The sequence below is a fragment of the Aotus nancymaae genome, unplaced genomic scaffold (genome assembly GCF_030222135.1).
Source record: "Aotus nancymaae isolate 86718 unplaced genomic scaffold, 86718_ANA_hifiasm-v0.15.2.pri h1tg000007l, whole genome shotgun sequence".
NCBI lineage: Eukaryota > Metazoa > Chordata > Mammalia > Primates > Aotidae > Aotus > Aotus nancymaae.
In genome coordinates, this window is record NW_026988418.1 from 15510812 (window position 1) to 15535918 (window position 25107).

Sequence of the window (25107 nt, forward strand, 5' to 3'; positions counted from 1 at the left end):
GGAGTTCAAGACTAGCCTGGCCAACATGGTGAAATCCTGTCTTTAAAAAAAAAAAAGAACGAGGCGGGTGGATCACGAGGTCGAGAGATCGAGACCATCCTGGTCAACATTGTGAAACCCCGTCTCTATTAATACAAAAAAATTAGCTGGGCACGGTGGCGCGTGCCTGTAATCCCAGCTACTCAGGAGGCTGAGGCAGGAGAATTGCCTGAACCCAGGAGGCGGAGGTTGCGGTGAGCCGAGATCGCGCCATTGCACTCCAGCCTGGGTAACAAGAGCGAGACTCCGTCTCAAAAAAAAAAAAAAAAGAAAAAAGAAAAGAGAGCACCTGCTAGCACCTGTTGCATGAAGGAGAGAAGGAGGAATATAAGCCTAGAATACTGGGGATAACCCAGACCTACGCCCTAGCTTTCTCAGGAACAGGCTACATTTGGGGATTTAAGAGGTTGTTTATGTGGGAAGAAAGAATTCTGTTTCTGGCTGGGACTTCCTAGGAGCAGAAATGAGATTTTCCTCTCTGCTTCTACTCTAAAGCAGTTTCCTCAACTAGAATTTGATACAGAATATTTCAATGTCAAAGGATATTTGGGCCCATAAAGAGATGGCACAGCTCATTCCTGTGGGACCTGTGGGCTGGAAGTCAGAAGACCTGGTTGTAGCCCCAACTCTCCTTCTGTCATTCTTGGTGACTCTGGCAATCCTCTCCCCCTCTCTGAACTTTAGTTTTCTCATCTGTAAGTGGGGTGTTTGTGTTAAAACACACACTTTGAATGAAGAGACCCCTCAAACAGGCTTTGTGTGAGCAACATGGCTGTTTATTCACCTGGGTGCAGGTAGGCTAAGGCCAAAAAGGGTGTTAGCAAAGAGTGGTGTGATAGAAGTTGGTTTTATAGGTTGGGGCAAATCTTTTGGGGAGGGGGTAGGGGTGTTACAGAGTAAGATCAGTTACAGTGGTGGGGGTACGGCCAAGGAGTATACATTACCATAAGTTCAGTTGCAATGGCAGTGCTGTAAGGCTTAACAGTAGTTAAGATGGCAGGGTGGGGTGAGGAGTATTCACATTATCATAACAGTTAAGATGGCAGGGTGGGGTGAGGGGAAGCTTGTGTCAGGGGAAGCTCTGCTGGGGGATCAGGGATAATGGCTAACGCAGGCGGGGGTGGGGGGATGATCAGCCGAGGCAGGCAGGACTTCAGACTTTCTGGGTCTGGGCTTGAACATGGAGGCCTGACAGTTTGTATCCAATCATCTGTAAGGAGTATTTGCAGCTCAGTCAATCGACAGTTACATCTCTCTAGTGAAACCACCTTTTTGCAAAAATTATAACTAAGGAAATTATGACAGTAAAAAGAAACCAGATCTAACCAACTCCATCTTGCTTCTAACTTTTAAGCTGTCCTTGTTCATTCCTGGGAGTAGGCCAAACTAACCTTGGGAAGGAATTCACTTGATGGTTTGAAGCTTGACTCTGAAACAATTAATAATAGCCCTTTCTTGAAAAGACGCCCTTCTTGCCTGGGGACCAGTCTGCCTTTGTAGGACTAGCAAATTAGTTACAAGATTAGAAATTACAGCTCAGGGGTCATGCAGCCTCTGGATGCGAGAGTCTGAACCTCTTCATATTGCTCCTGGGGATAACATTACCATTGTAAAACCTAAAATCAGTGCTTGAGATATTTTGCAGATCACGCACTCTGTGGATCAGTTGACACCACCCAGACCAGATCAGTAATCTGGGTCAACCAGTTCTGCAATCCCACCCAGGAACAGAAGACACCAAGAAAACCTCACTTAGCCCCCATGAGTCTATCTCTAACCTGACCAATCAGCAATCCCCACTTCCAGAACCCCTACCCACCAAATTATCTTTAAAAACTCGAACCCCCGAATGCTCAGGGAGACCGATTGGAGTAATAATAAAACTTCAGTCTCCTGCACAGCCGGCTCTGTGTGAATTCTCTTTCCCCACTGCAATTTCCCGTCTTTTTATTTTATTTTATTTTTTATTATTATTTTTATATTTTTTTAAAGATCAGGTTTCACCATGATGGCCAGGCTGGTTATGAACTCCTGACCTCAGGTGATCCACCCACCTCGGCCTCCCAAAGTGCTAGGATTACAGGTGTGAACCACCGCGCCCAGCCCATCCCCTGTCTTAATAAATCATTTCTGTATAGGCGGCGGGCAAACAAATCCACTGGGTGGTTACATTAGAGGCTAAGTTTTTCATGTTGCCCAGCTATAGGAAGCTCCACACAGACTATTCAGGGGTTCTGATGGCCTGATCATGTTCTATGTCACACATAGTTCTCTAGTTGACATAATCTCCCTCCTTCCCCTCCCTTCCCCTGGAAATTCACTAACTAGATTGACCTCTTTTATCTAGAGAAGACTGAAGCCTTTCAGAGGTTTTATCATGCAGACCACCCTGACACCTACCCCGAGGTGTAAATATCAGTTTCTTTATCTGGCAGATCACTGCTGTACAGAGAGAAGTATCTTACCGAGGCTGAACCTCTCAGAGCCTCAGCTTCCTCACCTGTAAAATTGGTAAAATACCCTTATCATTGAGTTGTTGTGAGGCTTAAATAAGAAAGTATATTTTACAGTATCTAGGATAACATCTGGCACCAATTTCAAATTTGTCCATTTATAGTTGTCCCTCTCCACTGTCAATACCATGACCTAATCCAAATCACCATCTTGCTTGATTTTTTTTTTTTTTTTTTTGAGACACCAGGATGGAGTGCAGTGGTGCAATTTTGGCTCACTGCAACCTCCATCTTCTGGGTTCAAGCAATTCTTATGCCTCAGCCTCCTAGGAAGCTGGGATTACATACAGGACCACGCCTGGCTAATTTTTGTATTTTTAGTAGAAACAATTTTGCCAGCTGGGCTCGGTGGCTCATGCCTGTAATCCTAGCACTTGGGAGGCTGAGGTGGGTGGATCACCTGAGGTCAGGAGTTCAAGACCAGCATGGCCATCATGGTGAAACCCCATCTTAAGTAAATAAATAAATAAACAATTTTGCCCTGTTGGCCAGGCTGGTCTCGAACTCCTGGCCTCAAGCAATCTGTAAGGTCTCCATATGCAAGCCTGGAGCCTGAAAGTCTGAAGTCCTGCTTGTCTCCAGCTGAAGTCTCCCTCCCACTGCCTGCATTAGCCATTGTCCCTGATCTCCACTGAGCTTCCCACAAGCCCCTCACCCAACCCTGATATCTTAACTGTCCGTTCTTATGACAATGTAAATACCTCTCACCCAACCCTGCCATTGTAACTGAACTTGTATATTCCTTGCTCCTACCCTCCACCACTGTAACTGAACTTACTCTGCAACACCCCTGCCCCCCAAAAAACTACCCAAACCTATAAAACCAACTCCTATCCCACTGCCCTTTGTTAATACCCTTTTCGGCCTTAGCCCACCTACACCCAGGTGAATAAACAGCCATGTTGCTCACACAAAGCCTGTTTGGAAGGTCTCTTTATTCAAAGCGCATGTTTTTCAACACAATCCATCTGCCTCAGCATCCCAAAGTGCTAGGATTACAGGTGTGAGCCACCACGTCCGACCCTCGCCTGGAAGAGCTTCCTGTTGCCCTGTTTCAAATCCTGCCTCTACAATTCCATTACTTTCCGTAGCCTGAATGATATTCTAAACATAAATTAGATCCTATCCTTCTTCTGACTGAAAACCCTCCAAGACGCCTCACTGTCCTTGAAATAAAATCCCAAATCCTTATCTTGGGCTACAAATCCTTCAATCTGACTTTTGCCTGTCTCTACCTGGCCTCACCCCCATAAGAGCCACTCAGGCTCTTTCCCACAGCAAGCCACTGCACCTGTTGCCCACTAGCTAACTACAACTTGCCTTCTAGGTCTCAATTGACAAATCCCTTCCTCAAAAAGACTTTCCTGGACACTCCTGAATTATTGCCTCTCAAAGATCTCCCTGCTCCCATTATTCTCTCTCCCAGTAAACCGTAATATTCCAGGACTTGGCTGGGCGCGGTGGCTCATGCCTGTAATCCCAGCACTTTGGGAGGTCGAGGTGGACAGATTACGAGGTCAAGAGATAGAGACCATCCTGGCCAACATGGTGAAACTCCGTCTCTACTAAAAATACAAAAATTAGCCGGGCACGGTGGCACGAGCCTGTGGTCCCAGCTACTTGGGAGGCTGAGGTGGAAGAATCGCTTAAACTCAGGAGGAGGAGGTTGCAGTGAGCCGAGATTGCCCCACTGCACTCCAGCCTGGCTACAGAGCAAGACTCTGTCTCAAAAAAATTAAAATTAAAATTAAAATTAAAAAACGTATTCCAGGACTTATGCCATTTATAATTATATATTCATTTGCGTTTACTTAATCCTTTATATACATTCCCAGAAATAAGCACTTTAAATGTAAGGACCAAGTCTGCTTTTACATCCCCTCTATCCCTAGTACCTAGCACAATCCTAAAGATGCAGTTTTTCGGGAACATTTATTAAGTGAACAAAGAGTGGATGCCCAATTAGTTTCCTTTCTTCTCTTTCTCCTTTTTCTCACTTTTTAAAAAATTTCTTTTTTTTTTCTTTTTTATTTTTGATATAAAGACGGGGTTTCACCATGTTGGTCAGGCTGGTCTTGAACTCCCGACCTCAGGTGATCCACCCGCCTTGGCCTCCAAAGTGTTTGGATTACAGGTGTGAGCCACCATGCCCGGCCCTTTTTTCACTTTAAAAAAAATTTTTGACGGCTGCTGCTGCCGCCGCCGCTGCTGCTGGTGATGGCAGCGCCGTGGGGACTGGCAAAATTCCTATTGATGTAGAAACCCAGAGTTGACAGGACCTTAAAGGTCACCCCACCCAGCTGCCACTCTCTTGATTGTTCTCTGCAGCATCACTTCCAAGCAATGCCCTGTCTGCTATGTGAGCACCTCTCATCACAGGATACTCACTACCCTGCACCCAGGCAGGCAGGATATCCTGTCACTGCAGATTTCAACTATTAAAAAGTTCTTTCATAAAATGAAAAAAAAAAAAAATTTTTTTTGAGATGGAGTCTCACTCTGTCATCCAGGCTGGAGTGCAGTGGTACAATCACAGCTCACTGCAACCTCTGCCTCCCAGGTTCAAGCGATTCTCCTGCCTGAGCCTCGCCAAGTAGCTGGGATTCTAGGCGCCTGCCACCATACCCGGCTAGTTTTTGTATTTTTAGTAGAGACAGGATTTTGCCATGTTGGCCAGGCTGGTTTCGAACTCCTGACCTCAAGTGATCTGCCTGTCTTAGCCTCCCAAAGTGCTGGGATTACAGGCATAAACCACCGCACCTGACCTTTCTTCACTTTTTTTTTTTTAACTCCGAGACGGAGTTTCGCTCTTGTTACCCAGGCTGGAGTGCAATGGCGCGATCTTGGCTCACCGCAACCTCCACCTCCTGGGTTCAGGCAATTCTCCTGCCTCAGCCTCCTGAGTAGCTGAGATTACAGGCACACGCCACCATGCCCAACTAATTTTTTTGTATTTTTAGTAGAGACGGGGTTTCACCATGTTGACCAGGATGGTCTCGATCTCTTGACCTCGTGATCCACCCGCCTCGGCCTCCCAAAGTGCTGGGATTACAGGTGTGAGCCACCGAGCCCGGCCCTTTTTTTTTTTTTTTTTAAAGACAGGGTTTTACCATGTTGGTCAGGCTGCTCTTGAACTCCCGACCTCAGGTGATCCGCCTGCCTTGGCCTCCAAAGTGCTTGGATTACAGGCCTGAGCCACCAAGCCCGGCATTTTTTTTATTTTTATTTTTTTGAGGTGGAGTCTCACTCTGTCTCCTAGGCTAGAGTGCAATGGCACCATCTTGGCTCACTGCAAACTCCACCTCCTCCCAGGTTCAAGTGATTCTCCTGCCTCAGCCTCCTGAGTAGCTGGGATTACAGGCGTCTGCTACCATGCCCAACTAATTTTTGTAGTTTTAGTAGAGAGGGAATTTCACCGTAAGAGCTGGTCTTGAACTCCTGACCTCAGGTGATCACCCACCTCGGCCTCCCAAAGTGCTGGGATCACAGGTGTAAGCCACCATGCCCGGCCCTTTCTTTACTTTTTATATTATTACCAGACACACTTAATAAAATACTTTGCTGCTAACAAAAATATTGTTTCATGTGTTAGGAGGACATTTATCTATCTTAAGAGCTAAGGGCATAATCTTTGAAAACAGAACTTTCGGGTGAAGTCTTCCTTAAAAAAAAAAAAAAAAAAAAAAACAAGAAAGAAAACAGATCTGTGTTCAAATCCTTGCTCTGACACTTCTGCTCTGTGATCCAAGAGTCTCCTTAAACTTTCTGAGCTTTAGTTTATTACTTGTTAAATGGTGAATTTGGCATCAACCTCAAAAGATCGTTATGAAGATTAAATGAGGAGGTATATGAAGCACTTAATGATGCAGTGTGACATAAAAGTGCTCATAAATGATAGCTACTTTTGGTATTAATAACTATCACTAAGAATAATTCTCTGAATACCCCTAGGTATGTGTTACAGTACTTTTGTGCCATGGAAGACAACTAAATTTTTTGTCAGCATACCTGGCTTCCAGTCCTAAAATTGGCTCCATGAATTTGGGTACTCTCTTTGAGTCTCATTTTCCTTGTCTATAAAATAGGTTCACTAATCCCATTCCTGTTCATCACACGGGACCATTATGGGGCTCACAAAGGATAGTGCATGTACAAAGGTCTTGTAAACTGTAAAGGGCTGTAAGTAAAAGTAAAGGCTATATATATATATATATGTTTTTTTTTTTTTTTTTTTTTTTTTTAAAGATGGGGTTTCACCATGATGACCAGGCTGGTCTTGAACTCCTGATCTCAGGTGATCCACCCACCTCAGCCTCCCAAAGTCCTAGGATTACAAGCGTGAGCGACCAAGTCTATTGTTATTAATCCCTGGCTCACCTCCCAAGGAGACTCTGGGTAAACAAGATAAGGTTGAAGTAATATTCCAAGTGATTAAGGCCAACGTGAGGACTTTGGACTGGAGGCCAAGTTCAAACCTGACTCTCTCATGGGGCCAGGCCTTTGTTTAATCCTTGATTGGAGAGAAGCCTGAGTATCTCTTCAATGCCCCAGCAGGGAGAGTGTAAAGGAGAGAAAAGTCCAAGATAAGACGGGGCTTGTTTGCTTGCCCTACTGCTGTCTGCTCAGATAGGGAGAGGAACCTAGCAGGCCTCTTCTTGTGTCCTAATTTTCTTGGCTCCTTCTACCCCCAGGGCAGGTATGTGTCCTTGTTAGAACCTGGGAGAGAAGGCTTGCTTTTTTTTTTTTTTTTGTCTTGAGACAGCATCTCACTCTGTCGCCCAGGCACTCAGGCTGGAGTGCAGTAGCACTTTCACAGCTCACTGCAGCCTCAACCTCCCTGGGATCAGGTGATCCTGAGAAGGGCTTTTTATGAGCTACACTGATGACAACTGTTTCATACATCTTCCCTGCCCATCCTCTCTGTGGCATGTCAAGGAAAACACATTTTCCTGGATACTCAGGGAGGTGGTGTTAAAATGTAAAAGAACAGCACAATTCAAATGTTGACCATTCATTCATTTACTTGCTTGTGACCATGGATAGGTCCCAGGCTTCAATACCCAATATGTAAAATGATAAGAGATGCTGGATTCTAGGATGGTTGCTATTCTTTCTAGCCAGTGGCATGCTGGTAAATGTTTAACTACTGGCTTTCTAGGTGTAGTTCTGACATGAATGTTGGTTTAACGAATAAGATGAAAATCAAACAAAGACATCTATTGGAACTTCACTCGTTTATGAATGATATCAGTGATTTCTTTGCTGAATCAAATAATGGTTTCAAATACTTAAAGATTATCTCTTAATTTTTTTCATGCTTTTCTCAATGTAACAGCTACAGACACAACACAAATTTTTTTTTTTTTTTTTTTTTTGAGACGGAGTTTCGCTCTTGTTACCCAAGCTGGAGGGCAATGGCGTGATCTTGGCTCACCGCAACCTCCGCCTCCTGGGTTCAGGCAATTCTCCTGCCTCAGCCTCCTGAGTAGCTGGGATTACAGGCACGTGCCACTATGCCCAACTAATTTTTTCTATTTTTTTTTAGTAGAGACGGGGTTTCACCGTGTTGACCAGGATGGTCTCGATCTCTTGACCTTGTGATCCACCTGCCTCAGCCTCCCAAAGTGCTGGGATTACAGGCTTGAGCCACCGTGCCCGGCCCCCTACAACACAAATTTTAAGTTTCATCTGTATTATTCATAGTTGCTCTATCACTTTCTTAAGTCTAGACACTTAATAAAACAAGCCCTGATATACACACTATTTGCCAATTTCTGTGGTATAAACATTCCCACCATAGCCAACTTCACAAAAGTTTTAAGTTTTGACAAAGTCCAATTTATTTTTTCTTTGGTTGCTTATATTTTTGGTGTCATATCTAAGCAACCACTGCATACGTGAGCTGAGATTGTGCCACTGCACTCCAGCCTAGGTAGGTGACAGAGTGAGACTCTGTCTCAAAAAAAGAAACCACTGCGTAATCCAAGGTTAGATTTATGTCTATGGTTTCTTCTAAGAATTTTTGTTTGTTTGTTTTCAGCAGAGTTTTGCTCTTGTTGCCCAGGCTGGAGTGCAGTGGTGCGATCTCAGCTCACTGCAACCTCCGCCTCCCAGGTTCAAGGGATTCTCCTGCCTCAGCCTCCCGAGTAGCTGGGATTATAGGCATGCACCACCACACCTGGCTAATTTTTTCTGCATTTTTAGTAGAGACGGGGTTTCACCATGTTGGTCAGGCTGGTCTCAAACTCCTGACCTCCTGATCCGCCCACCTCGGCCTCCCAAAGTGCTGGGATTACAGGCATGAGCCACCACGCCCAGCCTTTTTTTTTTTTTTTTTTTGTGAGACAAGAGTCTTGCTCTGTTGCCAGGCTGGAGTGCAGTGGTGTGATCTCAGCTTACCGCAACCTCTGCCTCCCAGGTTCAAGCGATTCTTCTGCCTCAGCCTCCCGAGTAGCTGGGACTACAGGCATAAGCCACCACACTCAGCTAATTTTGTATTTTTAGTAGAGACAGGGTTTTACCATGTTGGCCAGGATGGTCTCGATTTCTATTTTTTTTTTTTTTAATTGTATTTGGGCTCTGGGGTACATGTGCATGTCCTGCATCCTGCAGGATTGTTGCATAAGTACATACATGCCATGGTGGTTTGCTATCTCCATCCCCGCCATTGCCTGCAGCAGGCATTTCTCCCGGTGTTATCCCTTCCCCTCCTCCCTCCTCCCACACACTGTCCCTCCCCAACCCCGGTCTTGATTTCCTGACCTTGTGATCTGCCTGCCTTGGCCTCCCAAAGTGCTGGGATTACAGGCATGAGCCATCATGCCCGGCTCTCTCTCTTTTTTTTGAGATGGAGTTTCACTCATGCCCAGGCTGGAGGCACAGTCTCGACTCACTGCAACCTCTGCCTCCTGGGTTCAAGTGATTCTCCTGCCTCAGTCTCCTGAGCAGCTGAGATTACAGGTACCCGCCACCACGCCTGGCTAACTTTTTTGTATTTTTAGTAAAGACAGGGCTTCATTATATTGGTCAGGCTGGTCTCGAACTCCTGATCTCAAGTGATCCACCCGCCTTGGCCTCCCAAAGTGCTGGGATTACAGGCATGAGCCATCGTGCCGGCCAAGCATTTAATTTTATTATTATTTTTAGAAACAGGTCTCACTGTGTTACCCAGGCAGTAGTACAATCATAGGTCAGTGCAGCCTCAAACTCCTGGGCTCAAGCAATCCTCCCATCTCAGCTTCCTGAGTAGCTGGGACTCACAGGCATGACCACCACGCCCAGCTAATTTTTTATTTTTTTCTGATACAGAGTCTTGCTCTGTTGCCGAGGCTGAAGTGCAGTAGCGCAATCTCTGCTCACTGCAACCTCTGCCTCCTGGGTTCAAGCAATTCTCCTGCCTCAGCCTCCTGAGTAGCTAGGATTACAGGCATATGCCACCACACCCAGCTAATTTTTTGTATTTTTAGTAGAGAGGGGGTTTCACCATGTTGGCCAGGCTGGTCTCGAACTCCTGACTTTGTGATCCACCTACCTCAGCCTCCCAAAGTGCTGGGATTATTGGCGTGAGCCACCTCACCTGGCCAATTTTTAAATTTTTTTTAAGAGACAGGGGTCTCACTATGTTACCCAGGTTGATCTTGAACTTCTGGCCTCAGTGATCTTTCCACTTTGGCCTCCCAAAGTGCTGGGACTATAGGTGTGAGCCACTATTTCTGGCCCCCAGCACCATTTGTTGAAAAAACTAATTTTTCCCCATTGAATGATACAGTACACTGTAATTAAAAATAATACATTTGAAACATTAATATTTCTTTGTAAAAAAATTATCATTAGTAATTTGAATAGTGCTTGCTTTGTTTTTGTATAATTTATGAGTGACCAACGTTTCCATGCTTGGAACATGGTCCTAGTTCTTTCTAAGTTTGGATCCATTTCCAACATTTTATTTTATTTTATTTTATTTTATTTTATTTTTTTGAGACGGAGTTTCGCTCTTTTTACCCAGGCTGGAGTGCAATGGCGCGATCTCGGCTCACCGCAACCTCTGCCTCCTGGGTTCAGGCAATTCTCCTGCCTCAGCCTCCTGAGTAGCTGGGACTACAGGCACGCGCCACCATGCCCAGCTAATTTTTTGTATTTTTAGTAGAGACGGGGTTTCACCATGTTGACCAGGATGGTCTCGATCTCTTGACCTCGTGATCCACCCGCCTTTGCCTCCCAAAGTGCTGGGATTACAGGTGTGAGCCACGGCGCCTGGCTATTTTTATTTTTTTAGAGACAAGATCTTGCTATGTCACCCAGGCTCAAGTGCACTGACCCTAACATAGCTCAGTGCAGCCTCAAACTCCTGGGCTTAAGCACTCCTCCCCCGCCTCAGCCTCCTGAGTAGCTGGGACTATGTAGCATGTGCCACCATGCCCGACTAATTAAAAACTTTATTTTTGTAGACAGAGGGTCTTGCATATTGCCCAGGCTGGTCTTGCACTCCTGGCCTCAAGCAATCCTTTTGCCTCAACTTCCTAAAATGCTGGAATTACAAGTGTAAGCCACTGTGCCTGGTCCACTTCTAACATCTTATACTTTGTAATAAACATATATATATATATATATATATATATATATATATTTTTTTTTTTTTTTGAGTCCGAGTTTCACTCTTGTTACCCAGGCTGGAGTGCAATGGCATGATCTTGGCTTACCACAATCTCTCCCTCCTGGGTTCAAGTGATTCTCCTGCCTCAGCCTCCCGAATAGCTGGGACTACAGGCATGTGCCACCATGCCTGGCTAATTTTGTATTTTTAGTAGAGACAAGGTTTTTCCATGTTGGTCAGGCTGGTCTTGAACTCCTGACTTCAGGTGATCTGCCTGCCTCGGCCTCTGAAAGTGCTGGGATTACAGGCATGAGCCACCACCCCCAGCCTCAATATATTTTTTAAGAAACCTTTTTAAAACAAAATGTTTTGGTACTTTCAATGTCTTGAAGTATCTCTAAGAGTTCCTTTATTTATTTATTTATTTAGAGATGGAGTCTCGCTCTGTTGCCCAGGCTGGAGTGCAGTGGTGCAATCTTGGCTCACTTCAACCTCTGCCTCCCCGATTCAAGTGACTCTCCTACCTCAGCCTCCCAAGTAGCTGGGATTACAGGTGCCTGCCACCATGCCCGGCTAATTTTTGTATTTTTTGTAGAGACAGGGTTTCACCACGTTGGCCAGGCTGGTCTCAAACTCCTATCCTCAAGTGATCTGCCCACCTCAGCCTCCTAAAGTGCTGGGATTAAAGGCGTGAGCCACTGCACTCCACCGAAGAGTTCCTTTATTTTTATTATTATTTTTTTAAGACGGGGTTTCACCATGTTGGTCAGTCTGGTCTTGAACTCCCAACCTCAGGTGATCTGCCTGCCTTGGCCTCCAAAGTGCTTGGATTACAGGCATGAGCCACCACGCCTGGCCAAGAGTTCCTTTAATGTGAAGTTTTTTGCTGGTCTTACTTTCTCTAAGACATCTTCATCCCTCTGGTTATAACCATTTTCTTCATTTTTATCAAAAGTTTGCCTTTACTAAGTTCCTCTGGTTACAGATCTAAAGTCTTTCAAATGGAAACAGTGTCAAAATTTCCAGGCTTAATGACTTCAAGTTTCACTTCCAGCCTTATCACTTTTCATTTCTTTGCTTCACTTGACCTTTTTTTTTCTAGTTCCCCTTTCTGATTATTCATTTTTGTAAAATGGCATGTGAGTTTTATTGCTGGCAGAAAAGGAGGCAACACAATATATCCTTTGCTGTTTGTCCAAGAACTGAATAACAAATACGCAGTGATAGACCAAAGTCTATTACTGACAGACTTTGAAAGAAGTGGTGTGATTGATCACGATCATAGTGTGCATCTGTTGTTTACACAGTGATTCATGGACTGAAGAGTTAGCAGCAAAGTTTGTAATGTGTGCAATTACTTATAATTAATACACTGTGATAAATGAAATTTGAATTGTATTGTTGGGAGACTGATGCTATCTGACTAAACTATGGTAACTAAAATTCGTGCATTTCAGAACAGTGCAAAGCAAGGGCTGCCTGTATTTATTACTTTTTTTTAAACATAATTTAATTGTAAGTTTATATAATTTAAATGATAACTAAATATTTTAATTGATACATAATTTCACATATTTAAGGGGTATATAAGATATTTAGATATATGCATACAATATATACTGATCTGATTAGGGTACTTATGATATCTGTCACCTTATAGATTTATCATTTCTTTGAGTTGGGAACATTTCAAATCTTCTAATGATTATGGCAGTGTTTAACAATTGGTTCACAAAGTTTCTTAAAATCTAACAATTGCCTCTCCTTTTTTTTTTTAATTTATTTTTTATTTTAAAGATGGGGTTTCACCATGTTGATCAGGCTGGTCTTGAACTCCTGACCTCAAGTAATCCACCCGCCTCGGCCTCCCAAGTGCTGGGATTACAGGCGTGAGCCACCGCACCCGGCCAACAATTGCCTCTCATGAGCCAACAGGAGCTAGTGCTAGCCCATCATTGCTTTCACCTCACACATCCCTCAGTTTTATGAATCCTCCCTTCCTTCAGCCAAAGCACATACACTCATACACATAAATACATTCAAAACCAAGCAGAAACACTATTTTCATGCAACTCTTTATTCCTATAGTGTCTAGATTATAGGTAGAGCTCAGTGTTTGCAGAATTAAAGTGAATTCACATTCACATGAGAACACACATGAGTCCACATCATTTGCTCATGTGCACAACCGAGATGCAGCACATTCATATAAAATAAATGTTGCCTACAATGGATGCTCACTATTTGGCTGGTCTGTTCTGTACAACAAAATGTTTTTTATTTGGTTTTCTGATTATGAGAGAATACATGTACATTGGAAAGAACAGGAAAGGGTATGAAGAAGTTGTTAACTCTCTTCTGGAGTTGCCAGAGATAGTGATGGGAAACAGTGTTTTAGGTTTAAAAGATAAGAGAAGGCAAGGGAAGAGAATTAACTTTAATTGAGTGCCTACCATGCACCTGGCACTTTCTTGCTAGCCCTTACAACCATGTACCATACAAATCAGAAAAACAACACTCAGAATAAGTGACTTTTTCCAGTCAACCTGAAATTAATGTAGCTGTAATTTGAATTTAGATCTGCTTACTGCAAAACACAAGCTCTTTCCACTATACTGTCTCTGTTCTTGCAGGCGGTCTGAAATAGGTTGGTAAGCTAAAGGAGCTCTGACTGAACTGGATACCATGAGGAAAAGTCCAGAGATTCAAATGCCTACACAACTTTGTTCCTCAGTCCAGTTCATGTTTACATCATTCGAACCCACATTTTCAGGCTCTAGCCCAGGGTCTTTCCATTGTACCATACATGCCATACTACCTCACATAGAATTCTTTTTTTTTTTTTTAAGACGGGGTTTCACCATATTGGTCAGCCTGGTCTCGAACTCGTGACCTCAGGTGATCTGCCTGCCTCAGCCTCCCAAAGTGCTAGGATTACAGGCATGAGCCACCACGCCCGGCTCTCACATAGAATTCTTATGAAAAACATAAACATTCCCTACTGTCAAGTGTATCCTAATGCTTCCTTACAGGTACCAGAAGATGGCAGTGTGACTCATCATGGACAGAAGGTTAATAACAATAATGATGCTTGTGGGAATACCCTCTTGTATTATTCTCCAGTCAAATCTAACTTACAGGAAGGCACTTTACTCACATTACAAGTGGTGTCAGTGGTTTGCCTCTCCCTGGTGTTTGATGCATATTCCCACCCTGAGTGTGGGAGAAGGTGTGGCAATGCTCAAGCAGCAAGAAAATTTGTAGTCAGACTTGTTGCAATCTTAGCTCTGCCACTTACAGTCACTTTGGACAGGCAACTTCACCTCTCTGAACCAGTTTCCTAATCTGGTAACATGTTGAAACAGCACTCGTCATATTCTCCCTTAAGCCTTCTCCTCCTCTGCTCTCTGTCTCCCTGTTTGACAGCACTGACTACTAAGTTACTCAACCTAGAAATCCAAATGTCATCCTTGACCTCTCCCTCTTTGTTACATGCCAATCCAATCATGAGTCTGGTGATTTTACTTCCTGAAATCTTTATTTTCCCTCCTCTACCTAATTCAGGTCTCCATCACTTTTGCCTGGATGATTACAACAAACACTTATTAGTGGCTTCCCTGCCTCCAGGTTTGTGTCCTCTAATCTATTTCCTACATGGCAGTTAGTGATCTTTTCTAAAATCAAACCTGTTAATACCACTGACCAGATTAGAAGCTCTAACAGCTTCTCACCGCTGATAGAATCCAAAGTACTTGACAAGAATTAGAAGGCCTTTCTTGATTTGGCCTCTGTCTTGGCTGTCATTCCAACTTTGTACTGTCTGCTAAAGCCCAAATTGTTCTCTCAGTTCCTCAGGCATACCATACTATGTGTTCTTCTGCTTCTGGGTTGTAGCACATTCTATTTCTGCTGCCTGAAACACTCTTTTTATCTGTTGTCTTCCCTCCCCTCTACCCAATTCACCTAGCAAAGTCCTAGACATGTTTCAGGTCTCAGCTTAGATGTCACTTCCTCTAAGAAGCTTTTCCTGATTCCTAAGTTCAGGTTAGATACCCCTGATTTGTGTTACTAGAGCACACTGTGCTTACCCCCTAAAATCATAATTGCCTATTTCCTCATCTGCTTTCATCAGTAAGAGTCTAACGCCTGTAAGGCATAGTATCTTGTTTACCAAAGAACACTGTGCCTGGTACAGGATAGTGTTCAATAAATATTTGACCAACTGGCTGAATTAATTAACTATTTGGTGATTTCATTGCCTGCATCCTCTAACTTCTGGCTCCACACCCTAGCTTTCAGCATCTGCTTCTGGCCTCTTTTCTGGTTAGGTTGATCTATTTTCTTCTTGCACCCTAGGTAATTTCCAAGATTCTCAACTCTATGTGCTTTCTTACAGTCAGCATCATCTACAGTTCCAGTTTGCATAGGAAGCCAGGATGTCAAGGCTGGTCAACCTTAACCACTACTTCCACTTGCCCAGAGAGATTCAGATAATAAATAACATCAGCTACTATTTAATGAGCACCCACTATGTGCCAATTCCTTTGTATATGTAGCAGACATTAGCCTAATTTTATTGATGGGAAAAAAGGTCTTTCTCTTCATATCCAATAGTTACTCAGGATTTGAACTCAAGTCTGTCTGTTCCAAAGCCTTTCCCATTATACAGTCTTGAAAGTGTTATTATATCTTATTGTATCAGGTTTGACAGGAAGTATGGGTGTTGGTAGGGGAGGGGGCAGTGGTAGCACTGAGGTACAACCTTTTGAAAAGGGAATTTGGTAATATCTAACAAAACTACATATGCATTATTTGATCAGGCAAATATAAGAATTTGCTCTAAAGATACATCTACAACAACAGAAAAACACATATGCACAAAATTATTCACTGCAACATTGTAATTGCAAAATACTGGAAACAATCTAAATGTCTATATATAAGAGAATGGTTGAATAAATTACAGCAGCAGTTCTCAAACATTTTGTTCTCAGGTTCCCTTTACATTCATAAATTATAAGGGACCCCCCAAAAAATCTTTTGTTTCTATAGATTATATCTATTGATATGTATCATTTTAAAATTAAAACTAAGAAGACATTCTAAACATTTATTTAAAATAACAATAGTTGGCCGGGCACGGTGGCTCATGCCCCTAATCCCAGCACTTTGGGAGGCTGAGGTGGGCAGATCACTTGAGATCAGGAGTTTGAGAACAGCTTGGCCAACATGGTGAAACCCCTTCTCTAGTAAAAATACAAAAATCAGCCGGGCATGGTAGTGCACATCTGTTCTCCCAGCTACTCAGAAGGCTGAGGCAGGAGAACTGCTTGAACCTGGGAGCCAAGATTGTGCCACTGCACTCCAGCCTAGAAAACAGTGTGAGACTCTCTCAAAAAAAAAAAAAAAGGTATTGATGGAACATATCTCAAAATAGTAAGAGCTATTTAGGACAAACCCACAGCCAATATCATACTGAATGAGCAAAAGCTGGAAACATTCCCTTTGAAAACCGGCACAAGACAAGGATGCCCTTTCTCACCACTCCTATTCAACATAGTATTGGAAGTTCTGGCCAGGGCAATCAGGCAAGAGAAAGAAATAAAGGGCATTCAAATAGGAAGAGAGGAAGACAAATTGTTTTTGTCTGCAGATGATATGATTGTATATTTAGAAAACCCCATTGTCTCAGCCCAAAATCTCCTTAAGCTGATAAGCAACTTCAGCAAAGCCTCAGGATACAAAATCAATGTGCAAAAATTGCAAGCATTCCTATATACCAATAATAGACAGAGAGCCAAATCATGAGTGAACTCCCATTCCCAATTGCTACAAAGAGAATAAAATACCTAGGAATACAACTTACAAGAGATACGAAGGACCTCTTCAGGGAGAACTACAAATCACTGCTCAAGGAAATAAGAGACGACACAGGCGGGGTGTGGTGGCTCATGCCTGTAATCCCAGCACTTTAGGAGGCTGAAGTGGGCGGATCATGTGGTCAGGAGATCCAAACCATCTTGGCCACGGTGAAACCCTGTCTCTACTAAAATACAAAAAATTAGCCAGGTGTGGTGGTGTGCACCTGTAGTCCCAGCTACTTAGGAGGTTGAGACAGGGGAATTGCTGGAACCCAGAAGATAGAGGTTGCAGTGAGCTGAGATTGTACCACTGCACTCTAGCCTGGTGACAGAGCAAGACTCCGTCTCAAAAAAAAAAAAAAAAAAAAGGAAAAACATTCTATGCTCATGGATAGGAAGAATCAATATTGTGAAAATGGCCATACTGCCCAAAGTAATTTATAGATTCAATGCTATCCCCATCAAACTACCATTGAGTTTCTTCACAGAATTAGAAAAAACTACTTTAAATTTCATATGGAACCAAAAAAGAGCCCATATAGCCAAGACAATCCTAAGCAAAAAGAACAAAGCTGGAGGCATCACGCTACCTGACTTCAAACTATCTTACAAGGCTGCAGTAACCAAAACAGCATGGTACTGGTACCAAAACAGATGTATAGACCAAAGGAACAGAACAGAGGTCTCAGAAATAATGCCATACATCCACAACCATCTGATCTTCAACAAATATGACAAAAACAAGGAATGGGGAAAGGATTCCTTATTCAATAAATGGGGTTGGGAAAACTGGTTAGCCATATGCAGAAAACTGAAACTGGACCCCTTCCTTACACCTTATACAAAAATTAATTCAAGATGGATTAAAGACTTAAACATAAGACCTAAAACTATAAAAACCCTAGAAGAAGGCTGGGCACAATGGCTCAGGCCTGTAATTCCAGCACTTTCGGAGGCCGAGGTGTGTGGATCACCTGAGATCAGGAGTTTGAGACCAGCCTAGCCAACATGGTGAAATCCTGCCTCTACCAAAAATACAAAAATTAGCTGGGCATGATGGCACACGCCTGTAATCCCAGCTATTCAGGAGGCTGAAGCAGAAGAATTGCTTGAACCTGGGAGGCGGAGGTTCCAGTTAACTGAGATCATGCCATTGCACTCCAACCTGGGTGACAAAGCAAAGAAGTGGAGGTTGCAGTGAGCTGAGATTGCACCACTGAACTCCAGCCTGGGTGACAGAACAAGACTCCATCTCAAAAAAAGAAAAAATACTGGTTCACTAAGTTATGCAGATCTTCCAAACGTTGACATATTTCATTATACAATATTTAAAAAACACCCCCCAACAGTTAATATCTCCACCCATCTCTTTAGAAAAGTTTGAAAAGCTCTCAAGTTCATAGTGGTGAGTTTTTCAAAATTATAATTTTTTTTTTTTTTGAGAGAGTCTTGCTCTGCTGCCCAGGCTGCAGTTCAGTGGTGCAATCTCAGCTCACTGCAACCTCCGCCTCCCGGATTCAAACAATTCTCTTGCCTCAGCCTCCAGAGTAGCCAGGACTATAGGTGCCCACCACCATGTCCGACTAATTCTCGTATTTTTAGTAGAGACAGGGTTTTGCCATGTTGGTGAGGCTGGTCTCAGACTCCTGACCTCAAGTGATCTGCCCACCTCGGTCTCCCAAAGTGCTGGGATTACAGGAGTGAGCCACTGCACTCGGCCTCAAAATTCTAATATTCATTTGAAAACTTAAATTTTATTATTGGAAACAAATACTGTTAGTTGTTTTCCTGGAAGTGACAGTCTTACTTTGTCCATTTTCTAGAAAATGTCAGCCAAATTCCCAACTGTGGATAACCATACCTTGTCTGTTCTTGAAAGTAAAAATGATGTTCAAATAAAAGTGGGGCATGTGTGTGTGTGCGCATGCGTGCGTGCGTGCCTGTGTATTTTCTAGCTCTGCTCAATGAAAGAGCCTAGAAGCAATGACATTTTAGCAGCAATGAGCACAACTAGCACATAGGTCTTTATTTCTTTTTTTTTTTTTAGACAGAGTTTCGCTTTTGTTACTCAGGCTGGAGTGCAATGGCGCGATCTCAGCTCACCGCAACCTCCGCCTCCTGGGTTCAGGCAATTCTCCTGCCTCAGCCTCCTCAGTAGCTGGGATTACAGGCACCCACCACCATGCCCAGCTAATTTTTTGTATTTTTAGTAGAGACAGGGTTTCACCATGTTGACCAGGATGGTCTCGATCTCTTGACCTCGTGATCCACCCGCCTCGGCCTCCCAAAGTGCTGGGATTACAGGCGTGAGCCACTGCGCCCGGCAACCTGGTAATTTTTAAATATTTTTGTAAACACAGGGTTTCATTATGTTGCCCAGGCTGGTTCTGAACTCCTGGCCTTAAGCAATCCTCCCACCTGGGCCTGCCACAGCACTGGGATTACAGGCATGAACCACCATGCCCAGCCACTTTGCTCTTTTTCAGATGACTGAAGTGACCTAACAAGCTCTGAAATGTCCCCAATTTTCTTTTCTTTTCTTTTTTTTTGAGATAGAGTCTCACTTTGTCACCCAGGATGGAGTGCAGTGGTGCAATCTTGGCTCACTACAACCTCCACCTCCTGGGTTCAAGCGATTCTTGTGTCTCAGCTGGGTGCTACTACACCCGGTTAATTTGTGTGTGTGTGTGTGTGTGTGTGTGTGTGTGTGTGTGTGTGTGTGTGTTTTAGGTGGAGTCTCACTCTATTGCCCAGGCTGGACTGCAATGGTGCGATCTTGGCTCACTGCAACCTCCGCCGTTCGGGTTCAAGCGATTCTCCTGCCTTAGCCTCCTGAGTAGCTGGGATTACAGGCATGTACCACAACACCTGGCTAATTTTTGTATTTTAGTAGAGATGGTGTTTCACCATGTTTGCCAGGCTCGTCTCAAACTCCTGACCTCGTGATCCACCCACCTCAGCCTCCCAAAGTGCTGGGATTACAGGCGTGAGCCACCATGCTGGCCTAATATGTGTATTTTTAGTAGAGATGGGGTTTTGCCATGTTGGCCAGGCTGGTTTTGAACTCCTGACCTCAGGTGATCTGCCCACCTTGGCTTCCCAAAGTGCTAGGATTACAGGGATGAGCCACCACACCTGGCCTCCAATTATCTTTTAAAGTTTGTGCTGCTTTACTGCCTCCTAGCCTGCTCTAGGTAGGGTTCATCTGTTTGGTAACAGGCTATGAACACTGGGTTTGATTTTGGACAGTTGTTAGTAATTGTGTAAGGGTGTGAGACACCAGAGCTGGCAGCAGCAGTTCTGGGCTGCACTGATTGAAGGGGAGTCTTTTTTTTTGTTTTATATATATATATATATTTTTTTTTTTTTTTAAATAGAGATGGGGTTTCACCATGTTGGCCAGGCTAGTCTTGAACTCCTGACCTCAGGTGATCCACCTGCCTCGGCCTCCCAAAGTGTTGGGATTACAGGCGTGAGCCACCGCACCCGGCCATATATATATATTTTTAAGACGGGGTTTCACCATGTTAGTCAGGCTGGTCTTGAACTCCCAACCTCAGATGATCTGCCCACCTTGGCCTCAAAGTGCTTGGATTACAGGCATAAGCCACCACGCCAGGCCTTTTTAATTTTTTTGGGAGTCTTATTTTTTATTTTATTTTATTTTTTGAGATGGAGTCTTGCTCTGTCACCCAGGCTGGAGTGCAGTGACTTGATCTCAGTTCACTGCAACCTCCGCCTCCCGGGTTCAAGCAATTCTCCTGTGTCAGCCTCCTGAGTAGCTAGGACTATAGGCACATACCACCATGCCTGGCTAATTTTTATATTTTTTAGTAGAAATGGGGTTTCACCATGTTGGTCGGGCTGGTCTCGAACTCCTGACCTTGTGATCCGCCCACCTCAGCCTCCCAAAGTGCTGGGATTACAGGCGTGAGGCACCATGCCTGGCCAGGAGTCTTTATTTTTTGTGGGCCCTGAAAGTTAAGGGAAAAGTCCTAAAAAGTCACTGAGCAGGTGGGATGCAGGCTATCTACAGTCTGATGAGGGAGGTTCAGTTCAGTTTAACATTCTCTGGGGTGTACCTTGTGCTGAGACTGGTTCTAGGGACACAGAGATGAATCAAACACTGAACCCGTACCACAGGGCTTACAATTTGGTAGGGGAGACATATAAGTAAATAGACAACTGACTCTGCAGTGATGAGTAGTTACAAATTGGGAAGCACAAGGGTTAATGGGAGCATGGAAGGGGTTTTGTGCCTCCCTTTTTTTTTGAGATGGAGTTTGGCTCTTGTTGCCCAGGCTGGAGTGCAATGGAGTGATCTCGGCTTACTGCAACCTCCGCCTCCTGGGTTCAAGTGATTCTCCTGCTTCACCCTCCTGAGTAGCTGGGATTACAGGCATGAGCCACCATGCCCAGCTAATTTTATATTTTTAGGGTTTCTCCACGTTGGTCAGGCTGGTCTCAAACTCCCGACCTCAGGTGATCCACCCACCTTGGCCTCCCAAAGTGCTGGGATTACAGGCATGAGCCACCGTGTCATCCTTGTGCCTCCCTTTTATAATTTAATTAATTAATTTTTTTCTGAGATCAAGTCTTACTCTGTCACCCAGGCTGGAGTGAAGTGGTGTGCTCTCAGCGCACTGCAACCTCTGCCTCCCAGGTGCAAGCAATTCTTCTGCCTCAGCCTCCTGAGAAGCTGGGATTACAGGCACTCGCCATTATGCCCGGCTAATTTTTGTATTTTGTAGAGATGCGGTTTCACCATGTTGGCCAGGCTGGTCTTGAACTCTTGATCTGAGGGGGTCTACCCACCTCAGCCGCCAAAAGTGCTGGGATTACAGACATGAGCCACTGTGCCCCTGCTGGGATTACAGACATAAGCCACTGCGCCCAGCCAGTATTTATTCTTGTATACAAATGGAATATACATTCATTCATTCTTCCTTTTCTTCATTCAGTTCACCTACAATTTATTGAGCATATATCTTAGACCAAAGTGAGTGGCAGTGGAGTGGGACAGGAGGAGAGAAATTTAAAAATCAAAAAAGTAAAATTTATCAGGCTTTGTAACTACTTGCCCAGGAGAAAGACGCAAGAGTTAATAAATCTGAGATTTTTGGCTTGGGCACCTGGGTGGATGATAGTGCCATTCACCAAGTCAGGAAATGGGTATTTAAAAACGAATTTTTTTTTTTTTTTTGAGACGGAGTTTCACTCTTGTTACCCAGGTGGAGTGCAATGGCACGATCTCGGCTCACCGCAACCTCTGCCTCCTGGGTTCAGGCAATTCTCCTGCCTCAGCCTCCTGAGTAGCTGGGATTACAGGCATGCACCACCCTGCCCACACCACGCCTGGCCTTTAAAAACGAATTTTAAAGAGCAAAGAATATTTTGCTTGGGGTGCTAGACCTTAAACTCAGTTGAAAAAAACATTCTTAGAATATTGGCTTTCTATATAATGTAGACAGTATAAAAATCAAAGTGGGGAGGTCTACCATATTGAGAATAGAGAGACATGTCAGAGTCACTAGCTAATAGTAGAAATCAATGCAAAATTGAGTGTCAGGTAGTCAAATCAATTGACAGCAGGCCAAGGTAGATTAAAATGAACAAAAGATTTACAGTAGAAGAGAGGAAAACAGATGAGAGGCATTTTAGGAGCAGAGGGCAAACTGAGTAGGAAGAGTCAAAACGATGAAATGAAATTATAGAGAATGAAAAGATTTAAAGTAGACTACTCTGATCAGGGAGGAGGTGGTGATGTTAAAGGCAGCTGCTTTCAGCAACAGAATTTGAATACAAGGAGAGAAAGTGTGAAGCAAGAGGAAACTGGTTTTGGGAACAAATGAATCATCTTATTCATGTAGTAGCTCTGCCCTGGGTTGCATGAATATTCATAAACAAATGCAGGTTTCCTGCGGTGGCAGTGATCTAGGCATGGAAAATACAGTGCTAATGTTAGGTTACAGCACTAATGATCTCAATCAGTTGAAGGACCCATTTCTCTTGACTGAAAATTTTTTAGCAACAAATGATCCTTACAGCATTTTTTTTTCATATATATATTTTTTATAGAGACGGGGTCTCACCATGTTGGCCGGGCTGGTAACTCCTGATCTCAGGTGATCCTCCCAGAGTGCTGAGATTACAGGCATGAGCCACCACACCTGGCCCAGCATTTTGTTAACATTGCTGAAAGGACTGCTGGGGCATCAGATAGGGGACTGAAAGGAATCTCAGCGTCTACTTCCAGCTTTTCCTTAGGTTGGATGTATTTCACATGTAAAATGATGGTAGCATAGCACCTAACTCATAGAATTGTTGTGAGGATGAATCATGGTTTCCCTTTGAGCCCCAGTTTCTTTTGTTATAGAAAAGGGATAGTGATTTTTTTGTGACTCAGGAGTATGTGGCAAAAGCACACTTAGGATTATACAGGAATAGCTTTCATTAAGAGGGCTGCTAGGTGACATCTTCTCCATGGTGGCTGCTCAATTATTGAATGAATGATTCTGGAGACCTTTTGTAATTTCTCATTATTATTTATCATCAATAGGCCATGACCTAAGGTAAGGTGAGATTGCCTTATAATATTTTTATACATAAAAAAATATTGGTTGTATGCTGATAACTGCTGTGCAACAGAATGTCATAGGATCCAGTGTATGAAGCTCTACTTTTCCATGGAGGGGTGTTACATAAACCCATTAGTGAAATTTAGGGAAGTTTCACTCAGATTAGGGATGATGAAGAATGGAGCATCCATCTTTTGATAGAAACATACACACACACACACACACACACACACACACACACACAGAGAGAGAAAGAGAATGAGAAACAAAAACAGATGAGTACAAAATTGAGCAGAGGGTGTGAGGGTGTACTGGAAGCAATAAAAATTGGAACTAACATTTATTATCTTCTACGGGCCAGCCCCTTTATCTCCAGTCTTCACAACAACCAGCAAGGCAGGCAGGAGAAAACTGAGGTTGAAAAATGTTATATAACTTGCCGAGGGTCATAAAGCTATACATGACAGAACTGGAACTGGTAGTGTTGGTATGTGTCTGAAACCAAAGTCACTACCTATTCTGGCATACCACTCTGTTAAAAAAAGCGTATTTGGAAAATTTGGGGATCAGAGGATTTGGAGAATTTTCTTTCCTTACTTCCCCTCTGGCAGTCTTCTTTGTTTTTGGTTCTGACGTTTGCACCCTAGAGGCTGAGTGTGATGAAATATGGGGCATCTGTAAACAGAGTGATTCCATAGCCCCCACTGTGTAAGAATTTCCTTCCTTCAGAGCCTTACTAGGATTTGGCTGGGATGAGGGATGGAGAAGCGGGAGACAAGAGGTTAGGACAGGGAGGGTGTTAGTAAAAGATGGGTGATTCTTTGCTTACCTTTAAGTTGTTTATGAATTTCAGGACAACCCGTTGGCTATTCTCTTCTCTGGCTCTGTTCTCTGGCTCTGCATATATATATATATATAGTTGTTGTTGTTGTTTTTCATTTTTGTTTTGTGAGAGTGGTGGTTTAGGTGTTAAGGGTTTGGTTGGTATTTGTAGAAAATTTCTGCAATGATCTGCACAGTAGATAAAAAGTAGTTAAGGTCAAAGACAATTCCTTCGTCTGTTTTAGGAGAGGAGTGTGTATGCTTGAAAAAAAGGTTTGTTCTGGGTCACTCTTCTTTCATCCAGACACATATTAAAGGGATTAGAATGGGGTCTCCCGGCCACCCCCGAAACCATGAGAGACAAAAGAAGATATTCCCTTACATTCCTGCTGTCAGGTGCCGGTCTGAGTGACGAGAACGTTCACGTACCTTCCGGAGAGAAGGAAAAGGTGCTCGGGATTTGCAGGGGGCGGGAAACGCCAGGGGTTGGTGGGAAGTGAGGGGCTTCCGGTTCCCGGGAAGCAGAGTCCCGGGCCCGCCGCGGGCCGCGGGTCGCGGGCCGCGGGCCGCGCATAGAGCGCGGGCCCTAGCCGCCCCCAGGCCGCGCTCCCTAGCGTTCCCTGCCGCTCGTGACCGGCGCGGCCGCCGCAGTCCCCACGCCGTAGCCGGACGTGGAGTCCAGGGGGCGCTGTGGCCCAGTG

At 44.0% G+C, this 25107-nt stretch overlaps 1 long non-coding RNA gene across 1 annotated transcript; it reads right to left on the bottom strand.

The window, feature by feature from the left end:
- Positions 1-315: 315 nt before the first annotated feature.
- LOC135273396 (uncharacterized) lies at positions 316-24932 on the bottom strand. Its single transcript, XR_010341179.1, has 3 exons — positions 24789-24932; positions 24414-24595; positions 316-1249 (listed from the first exon to the last, which is right to left on the bottom strand). It is a non-coding gene; the product is annotated as an uncharacterized LOC135273396 (long non-coding RNA).
- Positions 24933-25107: the final 175 nt, after the last annotated feature.